Below are 27,233 nucleotides of genomic sequence, written 5' to 3'. Positions count from 1 at the left end.
CTGAGGTCCTAAATAGCACAGCAGATGGGATTTTCACACTTTATTATCAGATGTGTGACTTCATTGCATACCTACCTCTCTCTGGAACAGTTCCTCTCAATGGGTACCATTTCTCCTGGCCTGGAAGAACAAGTCTATTCTCAAGAAAAGGAAAGGCTGACCTGGGATCTGAGAAAGTTGGAAAGTTTACTGACAAGGACTTTGAAAGTCTAAGAGGACATTAATCCTTGGTCCAGGACTATGTATGGGTTGCCTTTTAATTTCTTCTATAGATCCCTGTCACTTCGTTGCCTCTTTCCTAGCCTTTCCCAGATACATTTTATTAAATAACAATTTTTGGTATTTGCATTTTGAGAAGGAACTCTGGAAAAGTAAAAAAACTCAAAGCATATAGAAATTAATTTCTAGTTGCCAAGAAGCTTCACAGGAGTGTAATGTTGGAGAATGGGTGGGCTCCTGGATTTTCCTAGGGCCCATGAATCCCATTGTGACAGCATCGATTTGTTCCTCCTAAGTTATACAAATTCCTCATGTATTTTCTCTAGAAGTCCTGAGGAAGACACCTGATGAGTCTACCTTTCAGGAGAGCTGACTTTGGATAAGAGATGAGTGGAAGGTTTGTAGGCTAGAAAAATGAATGTTATAACTTAGCCAAGTATTTTGAGATATGTCAAAGTGAGACCAAGTATTTTGAAATTGTGAACATGGAGAAATAATACCTCTAGGAAATCTAAAAGGAAGATTACATTTGAAAAACTGAGCAGGAGGTACAATAGATCATCGCAAGAAGGTGTTTACCTTTGCCAGCCTTCCCAATGTGCTGAGTCTAGTGCAAAGAAAGTTTCTCAAGCTTCGTTTATCCTTTTATAGCACATTAATAAAGTGATTCACTTGTTTGTCAGCACTTTTTACTCTATAGCATCAAATTGATATCAATCACACATGCCAAGGTATACAGAATAGTAAATGCAATTTCCACCAAATCTAACTGCATATGATTTATACAGCACCTTTTAATTTACTTTACCTAAGCCATATATTTTAACTCCTTAATGGGACGTTAAGGAGCTTTCTGCATGCATAGGCAGTTACATGAAGGACACAGGATTGTTTCTTTCACCCCCCTCCGTCTTTCAGCTGTTCTTTCAGTAGTATGTCACTGATATATTAATTTCTCTTGTGAATGATGTGTATGTCTGTGTTGAGGAACTCTAGGTAGCTGCATGATGTAGTATAAAATGGTGAATATATTAGACACAAACAAGTCTAGGGCTGAGTTCTCACTCTGCTAACTGCTAGCTGTTTGACCTTGAGCAACAAGCTTAAATCCACTGAACCTCAGTTTCCTTATCTTTGCGACTGTTGTAATCATTCCTAGTTTTCAGGGTTATTGTGAAGATCAGCTTATATATGATAATCACATCACATATGTAGCTCAATACCTGACTCTATGGTAGAAATATTTATGTAATTTGTAGAAAATTTTCCTCTTAATTACACTTCAAGGTGGTGGAGGAGTAAGACATGGAGATCATCTTCCTCCCCACAAATACATCAAAAATACATCTACATGTGGAACAACTCCTACAGAACACCTACTGAACGCTGGCAGAAGGCCTCAGACTTCCCAAAAGGCAAGAAACTCCCCATGTACCTGGGTAGGGCAAAAGATAAAAGAAAAAAAAGGGACAAAAGAATAGGGATGGGACCTGCACCTCTGGGAGGGAGCCGTGAAGGAGGAAAAGTGTCCACACACTAGGAAGCCCCTTCACTGGCAGAGATGGGAGGGTGGGCGGGGGATGAAGCTTCGGAGCCACGGAGGACAGCACAGCAACAGGGGTGCAGAGGGCAAAGCGGAGAGATTCCTGCACAGAGAATCAGTGCCGACCAGCACTCACCAGCCTAAGAGGCTTCTCTGCTTACCTGCCAGGGCAGGTGGGGGCTAGGAGCTGAGGCTTGGGCTTCAGAGGTCAGATCCCAGGGAGAGGACTTCAGTTGCCTGCATGAACACAGACTGAAGGGGGATAGTGCGCCACAGCTAGCCAGGAGGGAGTCCGGGGAAAAGTCTGGAACTGTCCAAGAGTCGAGAAACCATTGTTTCAGGGTGAGTGAGGAGAGGAGATTCAGAACACCGCCTAAACGAGCTTCACAGATGGGTGCGAGCCATGACTATCAGCATGGACACCAGAGATGGGCATGAAACACTAAGGCTGCTCCTGCAGCCACCAAGAATCCTGTGTGCAAGCACAGGTCACAATCCACACCTCCCCTACTGGGAACCTGTGTAGCCCGGCACTGCCAGGGTCCCATGATCCAGGGACAACATACCTGGGAAAACACACAGTGCACCTCAGGCTGTTGCAATGTCATGCTGTCCTCTGCCGCTGCAGACTCACCCCACATTCTGTACCCCTCCTTCCCCACAGTCTGAGTGAGCCAGAACCCCCTACTCAGCTGCTCCTTCAACCACCTCCTGTCTGGGTGAAGAACAGACACCAGAGGGCAATCTACATGCAGAGTTGGGGCCAATCCAAAGCTGAACCCCAGGAGCTATGTGAACAAAGAAGAGAAAGGGAAATTTATCCGTGCAGCCTCAGGAGCATCGGATTAAATCTGCACAGTCAACTTGATGTACCCTGAATCTGTGGAATACCAGAATACACAACGAATCATCCCAAAACTGAGGCGGTGGACATTGGGAGCAACTGTAGACATGGGGTTTGCTGTCTGCGACTGACTACTTTCTGATTTTTATGTTTAGCTTAGTATAGTTTTTACCTCTTGTTATCATTGATGGATTGGTTTGTTTGGTTCCTCTCTTCTTTTTTTATTTTTTTATTTAAAAAAAAAATTAATAACTTTATTTTTTAAATTTTGTTTCTTCTTCCTTTTTTTCTCCCTTTTCTACTGAGCCGTGTGGCTGACAGGGTCTTGGTGCTCTGGTGGGGTGTCAGGCCTGCTCTGAGGTGAGAGAGCTGAGTTCAGGATATTGGTCCACCAGAAACCTTCTGACCCCACATAATATCAATTGCTGAGAGCTCTCCCAGAGATCTCCATCTCAACGCTAAGACCCACCTTCACTCAATGACCAGCAAGCTACAGTGCTGAACACCCCATGCCAAACAACTAGTAAGACAGGAACACAACCCCATCCATTAACAGAGAGGCTGCCTAAAATCATAATAAGATCACAGACAACCCAAAACACACCACTGGACACGGTCCTGCCCACCAGAAGGACAAGATCCAGCCTCCTCCACCAGAACACAGGCACCAGTCCCCACCACAAGGAAGCATACACAACCCACTGAACCAACCTTACCCACTGTGGGCAGACACCAAAAAAAACAGGAACTATGAACCTGCAGACTGAGAAAAGGAGACCCCAAACACAGTAAGTTCAGTAAAATGAGAAGACAGAGAAATGCACAGCAGATGAAGGAGCAAGGTAAAAACACACCAGACCAAACAAATGAAGAGGAAATAGGCAGTCTACCTGAAAAAGAATTCAGTAATGATAGTAAACATGATTCAAAATCTTGGAAATAGAATGGAGAAAATACAAGAAGCGTTTAACAAGGACCTAGAAGAACTAAAGAGCAAACAAAGAATGATAAACAACACAAAAAATGAAATTAAAAATTCTCTAGAAGGAATCAATAACAGAATAACTGAGGCAGAAGAACGGTTATGTGACCTGGAATATAAAATAGTGGAAATAACTACCACAGACCAGAATAAAGAAAAAAGAATGAAAAGAATTAAGGACAGTCTCAGAGACCTCTGGGACAACATTAAACACACCAACATTTGAATTATAGTGGTTCCAGAAGAAGAAGAGAAAAATAAAGGGACTGAGAAAATATTTGAAGAGATTATAGTTGAAAACTTCCCTAACATGGAAAAGGAAATAGTCAAGTCCAGGAAGCACAGAGAGTCCCATACAGGATAAATATAAGGAGAAACACACCAAGACACATATTATTCAAACTATCAAAAATTAAATACAAAGAAAAAATATTGAAAGCAGCAAGGGAAAAGCAACAAATAGCATACAAGGGAATCGCCATATGGTTAAGAGATGATATTTCAGTAAAATTCTGCAAGCCAAAATGGAGTGGCAGGACATACTTAAAATGATGAAAGGGAAAAACCTACAACCAAGATTACCCTACCCAGCAAGGATCTCATTCCGATTTGTTGGAGAAATTAAAACCTTTACAGATAAGCAAAAGCTAAGAGAATTCAGCACCACCAACCAGCTTTACAACAAATGCTAAAGGAACTTCCCTAGGCAGGAAACACAAGAGAAGGAATAGACCTGGTCCAATCGCAATCACAAACCCAAAACAATTAAGAAAATGGAAATAGGAACATACATACCAATAATTACCTTAAATGTAAATGTATTAAATGCTCCAACCAAAAGACATAGACTGGCTGAATAGATACAGACACAAGACGTGTATATATGCTATCTACAAGAAACCCACTTCAGACCCAGGGACACATACAGACTGAAAGTGAGGAGATGGAAAAAGATACTCCATGCAAATGGAAATCACAAGAAACCTAGAGTAGCAATTCTCCTACCAGACAAAATAAACTATAAAATAAAGACTATTACAAAAGACAAAGAAGGACACTACATAATGATCAAGGGATCAATCCAAGAAGAAGATATAACAGTTGTAAATATTTATGCACCCAACTTAGGAGCACCTCAATATATAAGGCAAATGCTAACAGCCCTAAAAGGGGAAATCAACAGTAACACAATCATAGTAGGGGACTTTACCACCCCACTTTCACGAATGGACAGATCATCCAAAATGAAAATAAGTAAGGTAACACAAGCTTTAAATGATACATTAAACAAGATGGACTTAATTGATATTTATAGGACATTCCATCCAAAAACAACAGAATACACTTTCTCTCAAGTGCTCATGGAACATTCTCCAGGATAGATCTTATCTTGGGTCACAAATCAAGCCTTGGTAAATTTAAGAAAATTGAAATTGTATCAAGTATCTTTTCCGACCACAACTCTATGAGACTAGATATCAGTTACAGGAAAGAAAATGTAAAAAATACGAACACATGGAGGCTAAACAATACACTACTAAATAAACAAGAGATCACTGAAGAAATTAAAGAGGAAATTAAAAAATACCTAGAAACAAATGACAATGAAAACCAAAACCTATGGGGTGCAGCAAAAGCAGTTCTAAGAGGGAAGTTTATAGCAATACCATCCTACCTCAGGAAATAAGAAAAATCTCAAAAACACAACCTAACCTTACACATAAAGCATTAGAGAAAGAACAACAAAAAACACCTTAAAGTTAGCAGAAGGAAAGAAATCATAAAGATCAGATCAGAAATAAATGAAGAAAACAATAGCAAAGTTCAATAAAACTAAAAGCTGCTGCTTTGGGAAGATAAAATTAATAAACCATTAGCCAGATTCATCAAGAAAAAAAGGGAGAAGACTCAAATCAACAATTAGAAATGAAAAAGGAGAAGTAACAACTGACTGCAGAAATACAAAGCATCATGAGAGATTACTACAAGCAACTATATGCCAATAAAATGGAAAACCTGGAAGAAATGGGCAAACTCTTAGAAAAGCACAACCTTACCAGACTGAACTAGGAAGAAATAGAAAATATAAACAGACCAATCACAAATGCAGAAATTGAAACTGTGATTCAAAATCTTCCAACAAACAAAAGCCCAGGACCAGGTGGCTTCACAGGCGAATTCTATTGAACATTTAGAGAAGAGGTAACACGTATCCTCCTCAAACTCTTCCAAAATATGCTAGAGGGAGGAACACTCCCAAACTCATTTTACGAGGCCACCATCACCCTGATACCAGAAGCAGACAAAGATGTCACAAAGAAAGAAAACTACAGGCCAATATCACTGATGAACATAGATGCAAAAATCCTCAACAAAATACTAGCAAACAGAATCCTACAGCATATTAAAAGGATCATACCCCATGATCAAGTGGGATTTATCCAGCTATGCAAGGATTCTTCAATATATGCAAATCAATCAATGTGATACACCAGATTAACAAATTGAAGGGTAAAAATCATATGATCATCTCAATAGATGCAGAAAAAGCTTTTGACAAAATTCAACACCATTTATGATAAAAACTCTCCAGAAATGGGCATAAAGGGAACCTACCTGAACATAATAAAAGCCATATATGACAAACCCACAGCCAACATCATTCTCAATTGTGAAAAACTGAAACCATTTCCATTAAGATCAGTAAGAAGACAAGGATGCCCACTCTCACTTCTATTATTCAACATGGTTTTGGAAGTTTTAACCACAGCAATCAAAGAAGAAAAAGGAATAAAAGGAATCCAAATCAGAAAAGAAGTAAAGCTCTCACTGTTTGCAGATGACATGATACTGTACATAGAGAAGAATCCTAAAGACGCTACCTGAAAACTACTAGAAGTAATCAAAGAATTTGTTAAAGTAGCAGGATACAAAATTAATGCACAGAAATCTCTTGCATTCCTATAAACTAATGATGAAAAATCTGAAAGAGAAATTAAAGAAACACTGCCATTTACCACTGCAACAAAAAGAATAAAATACCTAGAAATAAACCTACTTAAGGAGATAAAAGACCTGTTTGCAGAAAACTAAGACACTGATGAAAGAAATTAAAGATGATACAAACACATAGATATACCATGTTCTTGGATTGGAAGAATCAATATTGTGAAAATTAATACCCAAAGCAATCTACAGATTCAATGCAATCCCTAGCAAACTACCAATGGCATTTTTCACAGAAGTAGAACAAAAAATTTCACAATTTGTATGGAAACGCAAAAGACTCTGATTAGCTGAAGCAATCTTGAGAAAGAAAAATGGAGCTGGAGGAATCAGGCTTGCTGACTTCAGACTATACCACAAAGCTACAGTAATCAAGACAGTATAGTACTGGCACAAAAACAGAAATATAGATCAATGGAACAGGATAGAGAGCCCAGAGATAAACCACATGCATATGGTCACCTTATCTTTGATAAAGGAGGCAAGAATATACAATGGAGAATAGACTGTCTCTTCAGTAAGTGGTGCTGGGAAAACTGGACAGCTACATGTAAAAGAATGAAATTAGAACACTCCCTAAACCATACACAAAAATAAATTCAAAATGGATTAAAGACCCAAAGGTAAGGCCAGACAGTAAAATACTCTTAGAGGAAAACATAGGCAGAACACTCTTTGCCATAAATCACGGGAAAATCCTTTTTGACCCACCTCCTAGAGAAATGGAAATAAAAACAAAAATAAACAAATGGGACCTTATGAAACTTAAAAGCTTTTGCACAGCAACGAAAACCATAAACAAGATGAAAAGACAACCCTGAGAATGGGAGAAAATATTTGCAAATGAAGCAACTGACAAAGGATTAATCTCCAAAATATACAGGCAGCTCATTCAGTTCAATATCAAAAAAACCAACAACCCAATCCAAAAATGGGCAGACCTAAAAAGTTACTTCTCCAATGAATATATACAGATTTCCAAGAAACACATGAAAGGATGCTCAACATCACTAATCATTAGAGAAATGCAAATCATAACTACAATAAGGTATCACCACACCAGTCAGGATGGCCATCATCAAAAAGTCTACAAACAGTAAGTGCTGGAGAGGATGTGGAGAAAAGCGAACCCTCTTGCACTGTTGGTAGGAATGTAAATTGATACAGCCACTATGGAGAACAGTATGAAGTTTCCTTAAAAAACTAAAAATAGAACTACCATACGACCCAGCAATCCCACTCCTGGGCATATACCCTGAGAAAACCATAATTCAAAAAGAATCATGTATCACAATGTTCATTGCATCACTATTTACAATAGCCAGGACATGGAAGCCACCTAGGTGTCCATCGACAGATGAATGGATAAAGAAGATGTGGCACGTATATACAATGGAATATTACTCAGCCATAAAAAGAGATGAGATTGAGTTGTTTGTAATGAGGTGGATGGACCTAGAGTCTGTCATAGAGAGTGAAGTAAGTCAGAAAGAGAAAAAACAAATACCATATGCTAACACATGTATAGGGAATCTAAAAAAAAAAAAGGTTCTGAAGAACCTAGGGGCAGGACAGGAATAAAGACACAGAGGTAGAGAATGGACTTGAGGATACGGGCAGGGGGAAGGGTAAGCTGGGACGAAGTGAAGGAGTGGCATGGACATATATACACTACCAAATGTAAAATAGATAGCTAGTGGGAATCAGCTGCATAGCACAGGGAGATCATCTCCGTGCTTTGTGACCACCGAGAGGGGTGTTATAGGAAGGGTGGGAGGGAGAAGTAATAGGCAGGGGATATGGGAATATATGTATACATATATTTGATTCACTTTGTTATACAGCAGAAACTAACACAGCATTGTAAAGCAATTGTACTCCAAGAAAGATGTTAAGAAAATAATAATATAAAGAATAAATGAATGGATAGTTGAAAAAAAAAAACCTTTTCCTGTTTTTTTTTAAATCTGAAAGTTATAAAAGCATCTTACAGCAAACTTTCAGTCATGATGAATGTAATAATAGAAGTGGCCCATTTTTACAAACATATTGTTTCTCCCTTGAAATTTTACTTGAAGTTTAAAATGCTACTTAGGGTCCCCTGCTGTGTGTTCTTCCTTAATTTAGTAATTCTGTCTTTTTGACTGAAATGCTTATATAAGAGATTTAATTACTTTATTCTACATTTCCTCTTGAACGGATGAATTTCTCCTCTCTGAATCCATATCAGAGCACTCATCACATTGGTTAATAATTTACCTATTTATATATCACCATCTCTCCCATCATTCTGTTAGCTCTTGAAGGTAGGTGTTATGGTTTGTTTTGTTTTTTTCTGCATCCTTATTTCCCCAGGTTCCTAAATCAAATATTTACTTAATGGGTCATTATTTTTTTTAATTGTTGCTTGCTTGGGTCTATTCCACAGAAGGTACAAGGTACAGAATATGTAGGTGGACAGATTTGTGTATAATATATTGACTTTCACAATAGTCAAATGTATTAGTCTTTAATAGCTTCTGATTATGTGTTGTCACAGGAAGATTCAGGGAAGATATCATTTAGAAAAACAAAACAAAAACAACAGTAACAACAAAACCCTTCCCTGCAATAAAAACAGGAGGTCCAAGGTTTTAGGAAGATGAGTTCACTGAACAAAAACATGCAACAGGTATTTAATGATAAAGTGTGCAATGTTCTGTTCATGGTGAAAAAAATAGCATGGTGAAAAAAATAGCACATGATTATCTTACTCCCAAGGATCTTGACATGCCTTCGTATATCAGCATTGCAAAAGTTAAAGATAAGGATTTTTGTTAGAGAGGAAATAATAAGGGAGAAATGCTCCAAGTTGCATTGATTTGGGGGACTAGAACTTGACAGGAGACCTGGGCTTGTGGCAGTGGAGGTGTTGGATGCTGTGGTTTACCTCAGGGATGTGATAATGGTAACAGGCCCATCAGTTCCTTTCACAGTTCCTCCTTGTTCAAATCTCATTCTCTGAGTGTGGGTATGACCACATAAGTTTGTTTAGTAGTTTTTTATTTCGATATTACTAATTTGATGTTTTGGTTTTAGAGAATATAGCATGCAATCTTGACTTAGTGTAATATTGGTTAATAATTTAACTGTCTTTAAAATCAAAGAACCTGAGAATCCTTTAAGGCCACTTTTTCTTTTCCCAATACATGCCATTTTTATTTAATTCTCCCTCTATAGTTTTATTCAGACTTGATTGAAGTATTAAAATATTATTAAAATGTACAAAAATCATAAGTGTACAGCTTAATGAATTTTCACAAAGAGAATATACTCATGCAACCAGATTAAAAATCAAAACACTGCTTGACCCAGAAGTGTTTGTCTGCCCCTTTGAATCACTACCTTACCCTCTCTCCCTGACATCAATGGAAATCATCACTCTGACTTCTAATATTACAGATTAGTTTTTCTTCTTTTTAACTTTTTATAAATGGATTTATATAATATGTGCTCTTTTGTGCCTGATTTCTTTTATTCATATTATGTTTGTTTTATCTATATTATGTGTAGATGTAATTCACTCATCCTCATTGTGTGCTATACTATTATATACAATACTATAATTAATATACCTGTTTCCTTATTGATGGACATTTTGGTATTATGAACATTTCCAAATTGGAGGTATTATGAATAGTGCTGCTTGGATATTCTAGTACATATCTTTTGTTGGCTTTACGTGTATATTTCTGGAGAGTATAGACCAAGGGATGAAGTTGCAGGATCACAGGTTGTATCTACATAGGCTAACTTTGGAAAATACAGTCTAACAGTGGTTGTACCAATTTATACTCTCGCCAGACCGTGTATAAGAATTCTAGTTTCTCCTCACCACTGCCAAATTTTGGTATTTTCTTTCATTTTCATTTTGCCATTCTGGTTGTTTACTTTGTATTTCTATGATGACCATCTGGATATTCTCTTTTGTGAATTGCCTGTGCAAGTCTTTTTTTCATTTTTCTATTGTGTTGTCTGCCTTTTTCATGTTGATTTGGAGCTATTCCTTATATTTTGGAATTTTGCAGTATAGTCTCATTTGTTTCTGGCATATTTTTCCTCTTTATGGTTGTGAGATACATCTATACTTTGCAGGTAGGATTATAGGTCATTTATACTCATTGTTATAGTATTTCATTGTGTGACTGTTAGCCAATGGGAGCCATTTAATGGTAAATCAGCATTTGGGTCTTTCACAGCTATTTTGAATAGTGTGCTGTTGTGAACATTTTTATACATTATTTTGGTTCATAGATGTGTACATTTCTGTTAGATACCTATACCTAACAGTGGAATTGCTTAATTATAAGGTAGACAAATGTTCAACTTCAGTAGATGGTACTAGTTAGTTTTCCCAAGGGCTTTCAATTATAATTATGCCAACAGTGAATGAGATTTCCAGATGCTCCTAATCATCACAAACACTTGATATTGTCTGTTTTACTTATTTATTTCTTAATTTTAGTCATTTTGGTGATGGGCATGTAGTAATATTTCTTTGTGGTTTTAATTTACATTTTACTGATAACTATAGAAATTGAGCACCTTTTTACATGTTATTAGCTATTTTCTTTTTTAAAATTGCAATACTTTTGTACAAATCTTTTGTACATTTTTTTATACTAGATTTTGTTTTCTTGTTGATTTATTTTTAGATTTTGGATAGAAGTGTTTTGTCAAATGTACCTGTAGCAAATACCTTCTCCACAGTGTGTTTCTTGCCTTTTTGTTCTTTTAATAATGCCTTTTTTTGAACAGAAGTTCTTAATATGAATGTAATCCAGTTTATCAAATTTTTTTCTTTATAGTTAGCAGTTTTTATGTTGTATTTTTAAAAATCTTTGCTTATTCTAAGGTCATGAGTATGTCCAACCATGTTTTCTTCTACAAGCTTTATTGTTTTATCTTTCACTTTTAGATATACAATTCATATGGAATTGATGATTGAGTATGCTGTGTGTTAGAGGTCACAATTTCTTAGCCTCTGCTCTACAGTATCATAAATCTAGTGATAATATTTGTATTGATCTCTGTGTGGACTCCCTATTCTGTTCCTCTGTTTATTCCTCTACTAGCAGCACAATGCTTTAACTATTATAACTATACAATACAATGAAATACATCTTGATTGTGTAAGTCCTTTAGTTTTGTTCCCTTTTAAGACTGTCTTAGCTACTCTTTGATGATTGTATTTCCATCTAACTTCTAGAATTTTTCAATTTCTTTAGAAAATCTGCTGGAATTTTGTTTGGGATTGTGTTGAATAATAGATTCACTTGGGAGAATTGTTAACCTTACAATAATGAATCTGTAAATGAATATAGCACCTCCCATTTTCACTAGACTTGTTCCTTGGTAGTTGATTTTTTTAATTCTATTGTAAGAGACATATAGTTTTTTGTTTTTTTTTTTTTAAACCTGACAACACTTTATTTCTTATTTTTTCTTTTTGGTTGCACTGTGTCTTCATTGCTGTGCGCGGGCTTCAGTAGTTATGGCATGCAGTCTCAGTAGTTGTGGCACACGGGCTCAGCTGCTCCACGGCATGTGGGATCCTCCCGGACCAGGGATCGAACCCGTGTCCCCTGCATTGGCAGGCGGATTCCCAGCCCATGGACCACCAGGGAAGTCCCTAGAGACATATAGTTTTAAATCTAATTTGTCTGTTTGTTTATTGCTAGTAAACACAAATAGAATTGATTTTTGTATATTTACCTTGTATTCAGTGACCTCACTAAATTCACTTACTAGTTCTAATGTTTTGTCTGCAGATTATTTTGGATTTTCTACATAAACAATTACATCCTTTGCAAATGATGACAGCTTTATATCTCTTTTCCAATCCTTATGCCATTTTCCACTTTTCTTGTCTTACTATATTGGCTAGGACCTCCAGTATAGTATTGACTGATGATAGCAGGCATCATTGTTTCACGTTTGATCTCAGGAAGAAAGCATGCACATTTTCACCATCTTGATGGTATGATGTTCGTTGTAGATTTTTTTTGTATAGATATTGTTCATTAAGTTAGGGAAGTTCCCTTTTATTGTTAGTTTCCAAAGAAATTTTTATCATCAGTGGGTGTTAAATTCTGTCAAATGCTTTTTCTGCTTCTCTTGGGCTTCGTTATGTTATTAGTAAATTATTTAGAATGAATTTGGGATGCTAACCTATACTTGCATTCTGGAATACAATCTGTTATTCAGAATATTTTATCATTTACTATATATATTCATTTTGCTAATATTCTGTTCAAGATTTTTGCAACTGTTTGTGAAAGAATCTGGTCTTTAATTTTCCTTTCTAATTAGGTGCTTATCGTATTTTTAAATGAAGGGTATGTTGGCTTCATAAAAATTGTTGGCAAGAGTTTCCTCTTTTTCTGTTCTCTGGAAGAGTTTGTGTGCGATTGGTATTATTTCTTCCTTAAAAGTTTCGAAGACTTCATACATGAGACATAACGGTCTTAGGTTGTCCTCGGGGGAAGATTTTCAATAATGGATTCAATTTCTTTAATAATCTAGTATTTTTCAGATGTTCTTTTTGTCATAAATCAATTTGACTAAGTGTTTTTTAGGGATTTGTCCATTTCATAGACCCCTTTTATGATCTTGAATAAAATTACTTCTCTTTTTCTTGATCACTCTTGCTATGGGTTTATCAATTTTATTACCAATTTTAAAGAACCAGCTTCTGGTTTTGTTGGTTTTTTTATTTTCTCTGTGTTGATTTCAGCTCGTCTTGGTTATTTCTTCTTGTCTCCTTTTTTTAGGTTTAATATACTGGGATTTTTTCTAATTTATTGAAATGGGAACTTAGATAATTAGTTTTTAATGTTTTTTCTTTCTTAATACAAGTGTCTAAGGATTCCTGTTTCCTTCTAAAGGCTGCTTTAGTCTCATCCCATAAGTTTTCATTTTGGGTATCTTCTTAATAATTCAGTTCAAAGTATTTTTAGATTTTGGATTTGAAATCCTTCTTTTACCAATGAATTATTTAGAGTCTGTCTTTAAATTTCCAGGTAGTTGGGGATTTTCTAATTATCTTTTGTAATTTTTTTGCTTAATTCCACTGTACAATCATGAAATTCATTGAAGCTGGCTTTATGTTCATGACCAATTGTGGCAAAAGAGTTAAGAGGACAAGATCTGGAATCAGACAGCCTGGCTTCACAGTTAGCCTCTGCTGTTTTCAAGCTTTGTCATCTTTGTTAAATTATTTAACATTTCATTATTTGGTTTTATCATAATAAAACATATATATTAATATTACTGTAATAGTTTGCTAGGATTATCATAGCAAAATGTCCCAAACTGGGTGGCTTAAACAATAGAAACTTACTTTCTCATGGTTCTGGAGGCTGGAAGGCCAAGATCATGGTGCCAGCAAGGTTGGGTTCCTCTGAAACCTCTCTCCTTGGCTCTCCTTGCCCTCTTGCTGCCTCTACATCCCTGCTGCCTGTACATCCCTCTGTGTACACGTGCCCCTGCAGTCTCTTCTTCTTCTTATAAAGACACTAGTCATAATGCATTAGGCTCCTACCCTAATGGCCTCATTTTAACTTAATCATCACTTTAAAGAACTTTTCTCCAAGAACAATCATGTCTTGAGGTATTTGGAGTTAGAGCTTCAACATATGAATTTGGTGGAAGGAACACAATACCTACCTTGTAACTTGTTATGATAATTACAAGAGATAATATATACTACAAGGTTATATTAGTTGCCTGGCCCATGATAAGCATTCAAAAATATAAGCAATTTAGGGCTTCCCTGGTGGTGCGGTGGTTGAGAGTCCGCCTGCCGATGCAGGGGACACGGTTCATGCTCCGGTCCAGGAAGATCCCACGTGCCACGGACCAGCTGGGTCCGTGAGTCATGGCTGCTGAGCCTGCATGTCTGGAGCCTGTACTCTGCAACGGGAGAGGCCACAGCAGTGAGAGGCCCGCATACCGCAAAAATAAATAAATAAATAAAATCTCATATATATATATATATATATATATATATATATAGGCAATTTTGATTTCTTATGTTTATATATATTGGGGTTTATACACATGATCTTACTTGAGTTTTTTATTTTTATAGTCAAATTTGTTGGTGCAACATGTATCTTTGTTCTTAGTTGTGTTATCCATATTTTACATTGTAACTTCTGGGGTTTTTAAATTTTATTTCATCTTTTACAATCTAGCTGTGGTTTGACTGCTTTGTGCATGTGAATTTTCATTCTCATAATTTGAGAGAGTAATAATAGTTTTCTTTATATCTTTTTATTTATAACAACAAACTTCAATAGCAACATTATAAAAGAGAATTTTCTAAGACTATCGAAATGTTCTATGTCTGTGCTGTTCAATGCAATAGCTACTAACCACATGTTGCATATCAAGTACTTGAAATGTGGCTAGTGTGAGTGAGAAACTGAAATTTTAACATTAATTCATTTTAAGTTAAATTTAAATACTCACATGTGGCTAGTGACTACCTTATTGGACAGTAGAGATTGATGGTATATTCATTTCTCTATTTCATTAAACAATATTCACCACCTCTCGAATATGAGTAAACTTCCACTTCCTCCCATCTTTTTTATTTTCTCCTTCTCTTCTCCACTTCCTAATTTCTCCTCATTGTTTTTTTCCTAGCCAATTTGGTGTTATTTTTAATTCACTTAAATATACTTATATCTTGATATGGTAGCAATCAGTGCTCTTTGCCATATATTCCGGTTCTCTCATTCTGGGTATGTGATAGGATTTCTTTTCCTGATAATTCCTTGTATGAATTCTGGCCAATGAGTTGTGAGTAGAACTGACATTACCAACGTGAAACCCTTTCCTCTGCCACGAAGTCTGGTGATGTTTCAGATTGTAGGTCTCTGTCAGTCTGTGTCAGAGAGAACATAATGTAGAACAGAGCATCAGTATACCCATGATTAGCATTTAGCATGAGTGTGAAATAAACCTTTATTATGTTAAACCAGTGAGATTGGGGGATTGATTGTTCATGTAGCTAGTCTATCTTGATGGATAAACTCTATTACTTGATTTGTCAGCATAAAATCTGTTGACATTTGTATAGAAGAAATCAATTCACTTGCCAAGCTGTCAATTTTCTCTTCTTCTCTTTTCCACATATTGTTAGTTAAATTATTAATAATAATATTGTTAAAAAAATTGTTCTTTTCTGAGCTATAATCTCCACAGTTATTTTATTCTTAGTCTTGCAACAAAATGGATGCATTTTGCCATCGCGTCTACATTTATTTTTTAGTTAGGAGAAACAGGGAATGATTATTAAGGAGAAAGCAGTAAGAATGACTTCACTCTTAGTTACTTAGTGGTGATAAAATAATAGAAGCTGGTAAGAATAAAACATTAAAAATTGGGAAGCCATAGAGACACAATGTGGCTCTCTCTCTTCATGACAGAGAATATCCTAATAATTTTTGCAAGAAAGCCTCATGGAATTATAGTTCCTGGTTTCTTGAATGTGTACTTAAAAGACAATTGGCTGGATATAAAATTTTTGAGTTACCCCTCCCCCTTTGTTCTCTAAAGACATGTAGGTATTTCTCCAAGTCATTTAGCTTTGAATCAGTCTGAAACTCCCAGCTGATTTTTTTTGCCTTGATTAATAACCTAATTTTATTTTCTGAACATCCAGAAAGTTCTTTCTTCATTTTTATAGTCCAGTAATTTTACTCATATATGTTTCAAGGTTGATTGTTCTGTGTTTATTTTCCTGGGACAAAATAAATCCTTTTAATTCATATATTCAACTATTCTTTTATTTATGGAAGATTTTATTGATGAATATTTTTATTTCTAATTTTTTTTGTTCTATTAATTCAGTTACCCTCTTAGGAGACTCAATTATACATGTATTAGATCTTCCGTATCTATCACATTGTCTACTAATTTTAAACTCCTAATTTGAATTTTGTTGTGTTCACTTTTCTCAAGCTATGCATTATGAATCTCATGTATTTTAGAATTATTTATTCCAGTGAGGGCTTCAGTTCATTTTACTCCCCACTTATTTTTTCAGCTTTGCCAGTTTCTATTTTATCTCTTATTTTTTCAATAATTTCTCAGAATTCTTGGTTATTTCATTAAGTTCTTCAAGTACATGGTGATGATTTTGATCTGAGCAATGTCTTGAATTATATGCCTAATTCCAACCTCCAGTGGTATCTATCACATCATCCTTTATAACACTTACTACTATCTCAAATTTCCTTGTGTTCTTGTTTTGTTTGTTTTCATGTTCATTATATGTCTTCCCAATATAAAGATTATTGCAGACAGAACCTCTCCCTGTCTTCACATATAACACTTCATTCTATGAGCTTAATTTAGACTAGCACATATTAGGCAATGAATAAATGAGTACCTTCTCAGTAAGTCTTAATTATATTGAGACTCATTTTGATGCATAAGAATCACAGTACTTCCCAAACCATTGTTAAAGATTTGAGGGATATCAAATAATCCACAGCACTGAGAAGGATTGTTAGTTGTCTTAATTTTAAAGCTGAATACTTGTAAATGCTAATATAAAAGGTTCAGTCAGTGTTAAAGCATTGCATTAAGGAGGAATAATAACATACTTTTGTGGAGCTCTAGCTAATGTAAAGTTTGATATGGCAGTTCTAGGTACAATAGTTTTCCTGAAGAGGTCCCATAAGTCAAAACGTTGAAGCCTGGGAGACTGGCCTTACCTTCCCAAATTGAAAAAACATAACAGCAGCTCTATTTTATGAAAAATGGAATCCAATATCAAATCCTTATCTCTTTCCATATAACACTTTCTTATCGTAGAAATGTGAACAGACTTATGTAAAAGTAACGTTTTTGGAAACTGCCTGTCAAGTACTGTGATAAATGCTTGCCTATTTAAATAACAATAATAATGGTTTAGTCTATAACCAGTCTAAAAATAAGAATGGGTAGCCTCTATGCTAGTGGCACATAGTTAGCTAGCAAATAGTAGCATTGGATTCAGGCGTAATTATGAATTAAAACTTGGTAAATGGGGACTTCCCTGTCAGTCCTGTGGTTAAGAGTTCGCCTTCTAATGCAGGGGGTGTGGGTTCGATCTCTGGTCGGAGAGCTGAGATCCCACATACTTCGTGGCCAAAAAACCAAAACATAAAGCAGAAGCAATATTGTAACAAATTCAATAAAGACTTTTAAAAAAAACGAAAAACCTTGGTGAATGGCCTTTTTACTAGGTTAGTAGTTGCTAGGAATTTTTTCTTCCAAATGAATATTGATTTTCATATATATTATTTAGCATCATTTGATTTTAATGATTATTAATGGCTAGTAAACAAGTTTCTTTTTATGTAATCTAAATAACCTTAAATAACTCCTATTAATTTTAAATGTTTTTATTTTAAACGTAGAACCTTGGATCTGCTTGTTGCTGTAACTTGAGAGCAATAGCAGGAGTCACAGTCATGCTCTCCTTACCATAAAGTTCACCTATATTTTTCTCTCAGTGAGAAAATATTTCTGGCCTTCAGGCCTTTGACTACCCTCATTACACTGACCTGAATGCTAATTTCCTTAGGCTTCATTAATTGTTTTGTATACTGCTTAGTATATGCTAAATACCCTGTGTTGGAAAGATATAACAATATTCAAGGCAGTTTTGGAGATGTATTTACTGTTTCATTTTATAAAATTATTTTTCTAAATAATGCAAATTTATAAAAATGCTCAAATATTTTTTAAAGTGTCTGCATTAAAGAAGTATATAATGTTTATAGATGTTTACTAGCTAACATTTTTAAACTGATTATTATAAGCCTGTGTCAGTTCCAGCTTATGTTATCAAGGTGCATGATTAATCCAGACTTTTCTGTAAATCATCCCCTTCTAGTAACTACAGGCTACTTTTCCATACAGTGAACTGTACATGTAATTTTAGGAGTGTCTAGAACTTGTCTGGTGTCTAAGGGGTTCATCATGCGTAGCCTCTCCATTTTGGTTGTCATTGTTTGCTAAATGCTTGGTGCAGTCTCCTGGGAAGGCATGTGGGCATGTTACTTCGATATCTCTTCAGATTTTCTCTCTTATCCTTTTTTCCACTGGCACCTTCTAAAATATTCCCTTTTGTAAATTCTGTACCTTAGTTTTATTCCGGCTTTGAAATAAATTAGACACAGCTATTCTGACCTCAGATAATTGTTGTGACCAGAGATCAGTGCTGAAACTAATCTTTCTTTTGTGTTGGGAAAAATTTTTAAAAAGAGGAAGAAAAACAGTCACACACACACACACACACACAAACACACACACACACAAACACACACACACACACACACACACACACACACACACACACCATTTTCCCTTCAAGACATTTTTAAGAACTCCTTATTCCAAATAGATTGCCCCCCTCTGGAGATTAATTAGGCTTCCTTCTTTAACTGATGTTCAACCATAATTGTATATTTAATTTAAATGATTTGAGGGGAGAAGTATATTTCTTAAATTATTAATAACCAAAATTTGACTTTCATTTCTAAAGATATGCAACCCACAGTTGCCCCAGTACTATAATCTCAAACACCTAAAAAACCAAAAAATTTTAAAATTTGCTTTCTTTTTGTTCCTTAAATATAACTGGTCTACCTAAAACCTCATAATTAGTGTTATACAGAGAAGAATTTTAGCTTTCACAGTTGCCTTTGGATTCCAGCAGTCAATTTTTTCAAAATCTTTTTTGGCTTTTGCAGCCTTCTCATGGATCTACTCAGTTGAGTGAAATGAATGTCAAAAAATAATTAGACAAAATGGTAGCTTAAATCTACAAGCTAAACAAATTTATTCTGATAAAGTTATATATTACAAGGTTACAAATTGTGTGGAATCTACCGAAACACTACTGCCTTCTAGTGTTCATTTAGTAACAGTTTTTTTTAAGAGAGAGAAATTCTTTTTTTTTTTTTTTTACATCTTTATTGGACTATAATTGCTTTACAATGGTGTGTTAGTTTCTGCTTTATAACAAAGTGAATCAGTTATACATACACATATGTTCCCATATCTCTTCCCTCTTGCATCTCCCTCCCTCCCACCCTCCCTATCGCACCCCTCTAGGTGGTCACAAAGCACCGAGCTAATATCCCTGTACTATGCGGCTGCTTCCCACTAGCTATCTATTTTACGTTTGGTAGTGTATATATGTCCATGCCACTCTCTCACTTTGTCACAGCTTACCCTTCCCCCTCCCCATATCCTCAAGTCCATTCTCTACTAGGTCTGTGTCTTTATTCCTGTCTTACCCCTAGGTTCTTCATGACATTTTTTTTTTCTTAAATTCTATATATATGTGTTAGCATACGGTATTTGTTATTCTCTTTCTGACTTACTTCACTCTGTATGACAGACTCTAGGTCCATCCACCTCATTACAAACAACTCAATTTCGTTTCTTTTTATGGCTGAGTATTATTCCATTGTATATATGTGCCACATCTTCTTTATCCATTCATCCAATGATGGACACTTAGGTTGTTTCTATCTCCGGGCTATTGTGAATAGAGCTGCAATAAACATTTTGGTACATGACGCTTTTTGAATTATAGTTTTCTCAGGCTATATGCCCAGTAGTGGGATTGCTGGGTCACATGGTAATTCTATTTGTAGTTTTTTAAGGAACCTCCATACTGTTCTCCATAGTGGCTGTACAAATTCACATTCCCACCAGCAGTGCAAGAGTGTTCCCTTTTCTCCAGACCCTCTCCAGCATTTATTGTTTCTAGATTTTTTGATGATGGCCATTCCGACTGGTGTGAGATGATATCTCATTGTAGTTTTGATTTGCATTTCTCTAATGATTAATGATGTTGAGCATTCTTTCATGTGTTTGTTGGCAGTCTGTATATCTTCTTTGGAGAAATGTTTATTTAGGTCTTCTGCCCGTTTTTGGATTTGGTTATTTGTTTTTTTGTTATTGAGCTGCATGAGCTGCTTATAAATTTTGGAGATTAATCCTTTGTCATACATTTGCAAATATAGGACATTTGCAAATATTTTCTCCCATTCTGAGGGTTATCTTTTGGTCTTGTTTATGGTTTCCTTTGCTGTGCAAAAGCTTTGACGTTTCTTTCAGTCCCATTTGTTTATTTTTGTTTTTATTTCCATTTCTCTAGGAGGTGGGTCACAAAGGATCTAGCTGTGATTTATGTCATAGAGTGTTCTGCCTATGTTTTCCTCTAAGAGTTTGATAGTTTCTGGCCTTACATTTAGGTCTTTAATCCATTTTGAGCTTACTTTTGTGTATGGTGTTAGGGAGTGATCTAATCTCAAACTTTTATATGTACCTGTCCAGTTGTCCCCACAGTACTCATTGAAGAGGCTGTCCATTCTCCACTGTACACTCCTGCCTCCTTTATCAAAGATAAGATGACCATATGTGCCTGGCTTCATCTCTGGGCTTTCTATCCTGTTCCATTGATCTATATTTCTGTTTTTGTGCCAGTACCATACTGTCTTGATTACTGTAGCTTTGTAGTATAGTCTGAAGTCAGGGAGCCTGATTCCTCCAGCTTCGTTTTTCGTTCTCAAGATTGCTTTGACTATTCGGGGTCTTTTGTGTTTCCATACAAATTGTGAAATGTTTTGTTCTAGTTCTGTGAAAAATGCCAGTGGTAGTTTGATAGGGATGGCACTGAATCTGTAGATTGCTTTGGGTAGTAGAATCATTTTCACAATGTTGATTCTTCCAATCCAAGAACATGATATATCTCTCCATCTACTTGTATCATCTTTAATTTCTTTCATCAGTGTCTTATAATTTTCTGCATACAGGTCTTTTGTCTCCTTAGGTAGGTGTATTCCTAGATATTTTATTCTTTTTGCTGCACTGGTAAATGGGAGCGTTTTCTTGATTTCACTTTCAGATTTTTCATCATTAGTGTATAGGAATGCCAGAGATTTCTGTGCATTAATTTTGTATCCTGCTACTTTACCAAATTCATTGATTAGCTCTAGTAGTTTTCTGGTGGCATCTTTAGGATTCTGTATGTATAGTATCATGTCATCTGCAAACAGTGACAGCTTTACTTCTTCTTTTCCAATTTGGATTCCTTTTATTTCCTTTTCTTCTCTGATTGCTGTGGCTAAAACTTCCAAAACTATGTTGAATAAGAGTGGTGAGAGTGGGCAACCTTGTCTTGTTCCTGATATTAATGGAAATGCTTTCAGTTTTTCACCATTGAGGACGATGTTGGCTGTGGGTTTGTCATATATGGCCTTTATTATGTTGAGGAAAGTTCCCTCATTGCCTACTTTCTGCAGGCTTTTTATCATAAATGGGTGTTGAATTTTGTCGAAAGCTTTCTCTGCATCTATTTCTATGATCATATGGTTTTTCTCTCAGTTTGTTAATATGGTGTATCACATTGATTGATTTGCGTATATTGAAGAATCCTTGCATTCCTGGAATAAACCCCACTTGATCATGGTGTATGATCCTTTTAATGTGCTGTTGGATTCTGTTTGCTAGTATTTTGTTGAGGATTTTTGCATCTATGTTCATCAGTGATATTGGCCAGTAGTTTCCTTTCTTTGTGACATGCTTGTCTGGTTTTGATATCAGGGTGATGGTGGCCTCATAGAATGAGTTTGGGAGTGTTCCTCCCTCTGCTGTATTTTGGAAGAGTTTGAGAAGGATAGGTGTTTGCTCTTCTCTAAATGTTTGAGAGAATTCGCCTGTGAAGCCATCTGATCCTGGGCTTTTGTTTGTTGGAAGATTTTTAATCAGAGTTTCAATTTCAGTGCTTGTGATTGGTCTGTTCATATTTTCTATTTCTTCCTGATTCAGTCTTGGCAGGGTGTGCGTTTCTGAGAATTTGTCCATTTCTTCCAGGTTGTCCATTTTATTGGCATAGAGTTGCTTGTAGTAATCTCTCATGATCTGTTGTATTTCTGCAGTGTCAGTTGTTACTTCTCCTTTTTCATTTCTAATTCTATTGATTTGAGTCTTCTCCCTTTTTTTCTTGATGAGTCTGGCTAATGGTTTATCAATTTTGTTTATATTCTTAAAGAACCAGCTTTTACTTTTATTTATGTTTGCTATCATTTCCTTCATTTATTTTTCTTTTTTTTCTGATCTGATTTTTATGATTTCTTTCCTTCTGCTAACTTTGGGGTTTTTTTGTTCTTCTTTCTCTAATTTCTTTAGGTGCAAGGTTAGGTTGTTTATTCGAGATGTTTCCTGTTTCTTAAGGTAGGATTGTATTGCTATAAACTTCCCTCTTAGAACTGCTTTTGCTGCATCCCATAGGCTTTGGGTCGTCATGTCTCCACTGTCATTTGTTTCTAGTTATTTTTTAATTTCCTCTTTGATTTCTTCAGGGATCACTTCGTTATTAAGTGGTGTATTGTTTAGCCTCCATGTGTGTATTTTTTACAGATCTTTTCCTGTAATTGATATCTAGTCTCATAGTGTTGTGTTCGGAAAAGATACTTGATACATTTTCAATTTTCTTAAATTTACCAAGGCTTTATTTGTGACCCAAGATATGATCTATCCTGGAGAATGTTCCATCAGCGCTTGAGAAAAATGTGTGTTCTGTTGTTTTTGGATGGAATATCCTATAAATATCAATTAAATCCATCTTGTTTAATGTATCATTTAAAGCTTGGGTTTCCTTATTTATTTTCATTTTGGATGATCTGTCCATTGGTGAAAGTGGGGTGTTAACGTCCCCTACTATGATTGTGTTACTGTCAATTTCCCCTTTTTCGGCTGTTAGCATTTGCCTTATATATTGAGGTGCTCCTATGTTGGCTGCGTAAATATTTACAATTGTTATATCTTCTTCTTGGATCGATCCCTTGATCATTATGTAGTGTCCTTCTTTGTCTCTTCTAATAGTCTTTATTTTAAAGTCTATTTTGTCTGATATGAGAATTGCTACTCCAGCTTTCTTTTGGTTTCCATTTGCATGGAATATCTTTTTCCATCCCCTCACTTTCAGTCTGTATGTGTCTCTAGGTCTGAAGTGGGTCTCTTGTAGACAGCATATATATGGGTCTTGTTTTTGTATCCATTCAGCCAGTCTGTGTCTTTTGGTGGGAGCACTTAGTTGATTTACAGTTAAGGTAATTATCGATATGTATGTTCCTATTCCCATTTTCTTAATTGTTTTGGGTTCGGTATTGTAGGTCTTTTCCTTCTCTTGTGTTTCTTGCCTAGAGAAGTTCCTTTAGCATTTGTTGTAAAGCTGGTTTTGTGGTGCTGAACTCTCTCAGCTTTTGCTTGTTTTTAAAGGTTTTAATTTCTCCATCAAATCTGAATGAGATCGTTCTGGGTAGAGTAATCTTGGTTGCAGGTTTTTCTCCTTCATCTCTTTAAATGTGTCCTGCCAGTCCCTTCTGGCTTGCAGAGTTTCTGCTGAAAGATCAGCTGTTATCTTATGGGGATTCCCTAGTGTGTTATTTGTTGTTTTTCCCTTGCTGCTTTTAATATGTTTTCTTTTTATTTAATTTTTGACAGTTTGATTAATATGTGTCTTGGTGTATTTCTCCTTGGATTTATCCTGTATGGGACTCTCTGTGCTTACTGGACTTGATTAACTATTTCCTTTCCCATATTAGGGAAGTTTTCAACTATAATCTCTTCAAATATTTTCTCAGTCCCTTTCTTTTTCTCTTCTTCTTCTGGAACCCCTGTAATTAGAATGTTGGTGCATTTAATCTTGTCCCAGAGGTCTCTGAGACTGTCCTCAGTTCTGTTCATTCTTTTTTCTTTATTCTGCTCTGCAGTAGTTATTTCCACTATTTTATCTTCCAGGTTACTTATCCGTTCTTCTGCCTCAGTTACTCTGCTATTGATCCCATCTAGAGTATTTTTCATTTCATTGATTGTGTTGTTCATCGTTGTTTGTTTCATCTTTAATTCTTCTAGGTCCTTGTTAAATGTGTCTTGCATTTTGTCTATTCTATTTCCAAGATTTTGGATCATCTTTACTATCATTATTCTGAATTCTTTTTCAGGTAGACTGCCTATTTCTTCTTCATTTGTTAGGTCTGGCGGGTTTTTATCTTGCTCCTTCATCTGCTGTGTGTTTTTCTGTCTTCTCATTTTGCTTATCTTACTGTGTCTGGGGTCTCCTTTTTGCAGGCTGCAGGTTCGTAGTTCCTGTTGTTTTTTGTGTCTGTCCCCAGTGGCTAAAGTTGGTTCAGTGGGTTGTGTAGGCTTCCTGGTGGAGGGGACTAGTGCCTGTGTTCTGGTGGATGAGGCTGGATCTTGTCTTTCTGGTGGGCAGGTCCATGTCTGGTGGTGGGTTTTTGGGTGCCTGTGGACTTATTATGATTTTAGGCAGCCTGTCTGCTAATGGGTGGGGTAGTGTTCCTGTCTTGCTAGTTGTTTGGCATAGGGTGTCCAGCACTGTATCTTGCTGGTCGTTGAGTGAAGCTGGGTGCTGGTGTTGAGATGGAGATCTCTGGGAGATTTTCACCATTTGGTATTATGTGGAGCTGGGAGGTCTCTTGTGGACCAGCGTCATGAAGTTGGCTCTGCCACCTCAGAGGCACAGCACTGACTCCTGGCTGGAGCACCAAGAGCCTTTCATCCACACGGCTCAGAATAAAAGGGAGAAAAAGAAGAAATAAAAAAAGAAAGAAAGGAAGGAAGGAAGGAAGAGAGAGAGAAAGAAAGGAAAGAAGGAAGGAAGGAAGGAAGGAACGAGCGAATAAGGAAGGAAGGAAAGAAAGAAAGGAAGGAAGGAAGAAAGAAAAGAAAGAAAGAAAAGGAGGAAGGTAGGAAGAAGGAAAGAAAGAAAGGAAGGAAGAAAGAAAGAAGGGAGGGAGGAAGGAGGGAAGGAAGGAAAGAAAGAAAGAAGATAAAATAAAGTAAGATAAGATAAAATAAATTTATTAAAATAAAAAATAATTATTAAGAAAAAATATTTTTTTAAAGAAAACAAAAAATGGACGGATAGAAACCCTGGGACAAATGGTGGAAGCAAAGTTATATAGACAAATTCTCACACAGAAGCGTACACATACATACTCAGAAAAAGAGGAAAAGGGGAAAAAATAATAAATCTTGCTCTCAAAGTCCACCTCCTCAGTTTGGGATGATTCGTTGTCTATTCATATATTCCACAGATGCAGGGTACATCAAGTTGATTGTGGAACTTTAATCTGCTACTTCTAAGGCTGCTGGGAGAGATTTCCCTTTCTCTTCTTTGTTCTCACAGCTCCCGGGGCTCAGCTTTGGATTTGGCCCCACCTCTGCGTGTAGGTCGCCGGAGGGCATCTGTTCTTCGCTCAGACAGGACGGGGTTAAAGGAGCAGCTGCTTCGGGGACTCTGGCTCACTCAAGCCGGGGGTGGGAGGGTACGGAGTGCGGGGCGAGCCTGCGGCGGCAGAGGACACCATGACTTGCACCAGCCTGAGGCGCGCCGTGTGTTCTCCCGGGGAAGTTTTCCCTGGATCCCAGGACCCTGGCAGTATTGGGCTGCACAGGCTCCCCGGAAGTGGGGTGTGGATAGTGACCTGTGCTCGCACACAGGCTTCTTGGTGGCGGCAGCAGGAGCCTTAGCGTCTCGTGCCAGTCTCTGTGGTCCGCACTTTTAGCCGTGCCTCGTGCGCATCTCTGGAGCTCCTTTAAGCAGCGCTCTTAATCCTCTCTCCTCGCACACCAGGAAACAAAGAGGGAAGAAAAAGTCTCTTGCCTCTTTGGCAGGTCCAGACTTTTCCCCGGACTCCCTCCCCGCTAGCCGTGGTGCACTAAACCCCTGCAGGCAGTGTTCACGCCGCCAACCCTAGTCCTCTCCCTGCGCTCCGACCGAAGCCTGAGCCTCAGCCCCCTGCCCCCGCCCGTCCCGGCGGGTAAGCAGACAAGCTCCTCGGGCTGGTGAGTGCCGGTCGGCACCGATCCTCTGTGTGGGAATCTCTCTGCTTTGCCCTCCGCACCTCTGTTGCTGTGCTCTCCTCTGCGGCTCTGAAGCTTACCCCCCTCCCCCACCCACAGTCTCCACCCGTGAAGGGGCTTCCTAGTGTGTGGAAACCTTTCCTCCTTCACAGCTCCCTCCCACTGGTGCAGGTCCCATCCCTATCCTTTTGTCTCTATTTATTCTTTTTTCTTTTACCCTACCCAGGTATGTGGGGACTTTCTTGCCTTTTGGGAGGTCTGAGGTCTTCTGCCAGCGTTCAGTAGGTGTTCTGTAGGAGTTGTTCCACGTGTAGATGTATTTCTGGTGTATCTGTGGGGAGGAAGGTGATCTCCGCATCTTACTGTTCCGCCATCCGGTCCGCCATCCGCACGACTGTTGCGGCTTTGGCCGCCGGGGCCCCTCCAGAGCCGGCAGCCTCAGTGAGGCCGCCCTCCCCTTGGGCTCCGGGGCAGTTGCGTGACGGCGGAGGGAAGAGACCCCGAGCCGGGGGTTCCAGCTCTGCCATTTAGTAACATTTTTTGTTGCTTCCGCAAATGCCTGATTTACTCTTTTCCAATTTTGAGTTGCCCAAATGCCTAATTAACATTGTTAGCTCACCAGTCCCTATACACACTGATGGCTTCCTACTGCCTGCATTTTTTACTTTTCTTTAGAGGGCTTTCTTTGGCAT

Source organism: Orcinus orca, chromosome 3 (genome assembly GCF_937001465.1).
Source record: "Orcinus orca chromosome 3, mOrcOrc1.1, whole genome shotgun sequence".
NCBI classification, from domain to species: Eukaryota; Metazoa; Chordata; class Mammalia; order Artiodactyla; family Delphinidae; genus Orcinus; species Orcinus orca.
The sequence above is the reverse complement of the archived record's forward strand: the minus strand, read 5'-3'. Positions refer to the sequence as shown.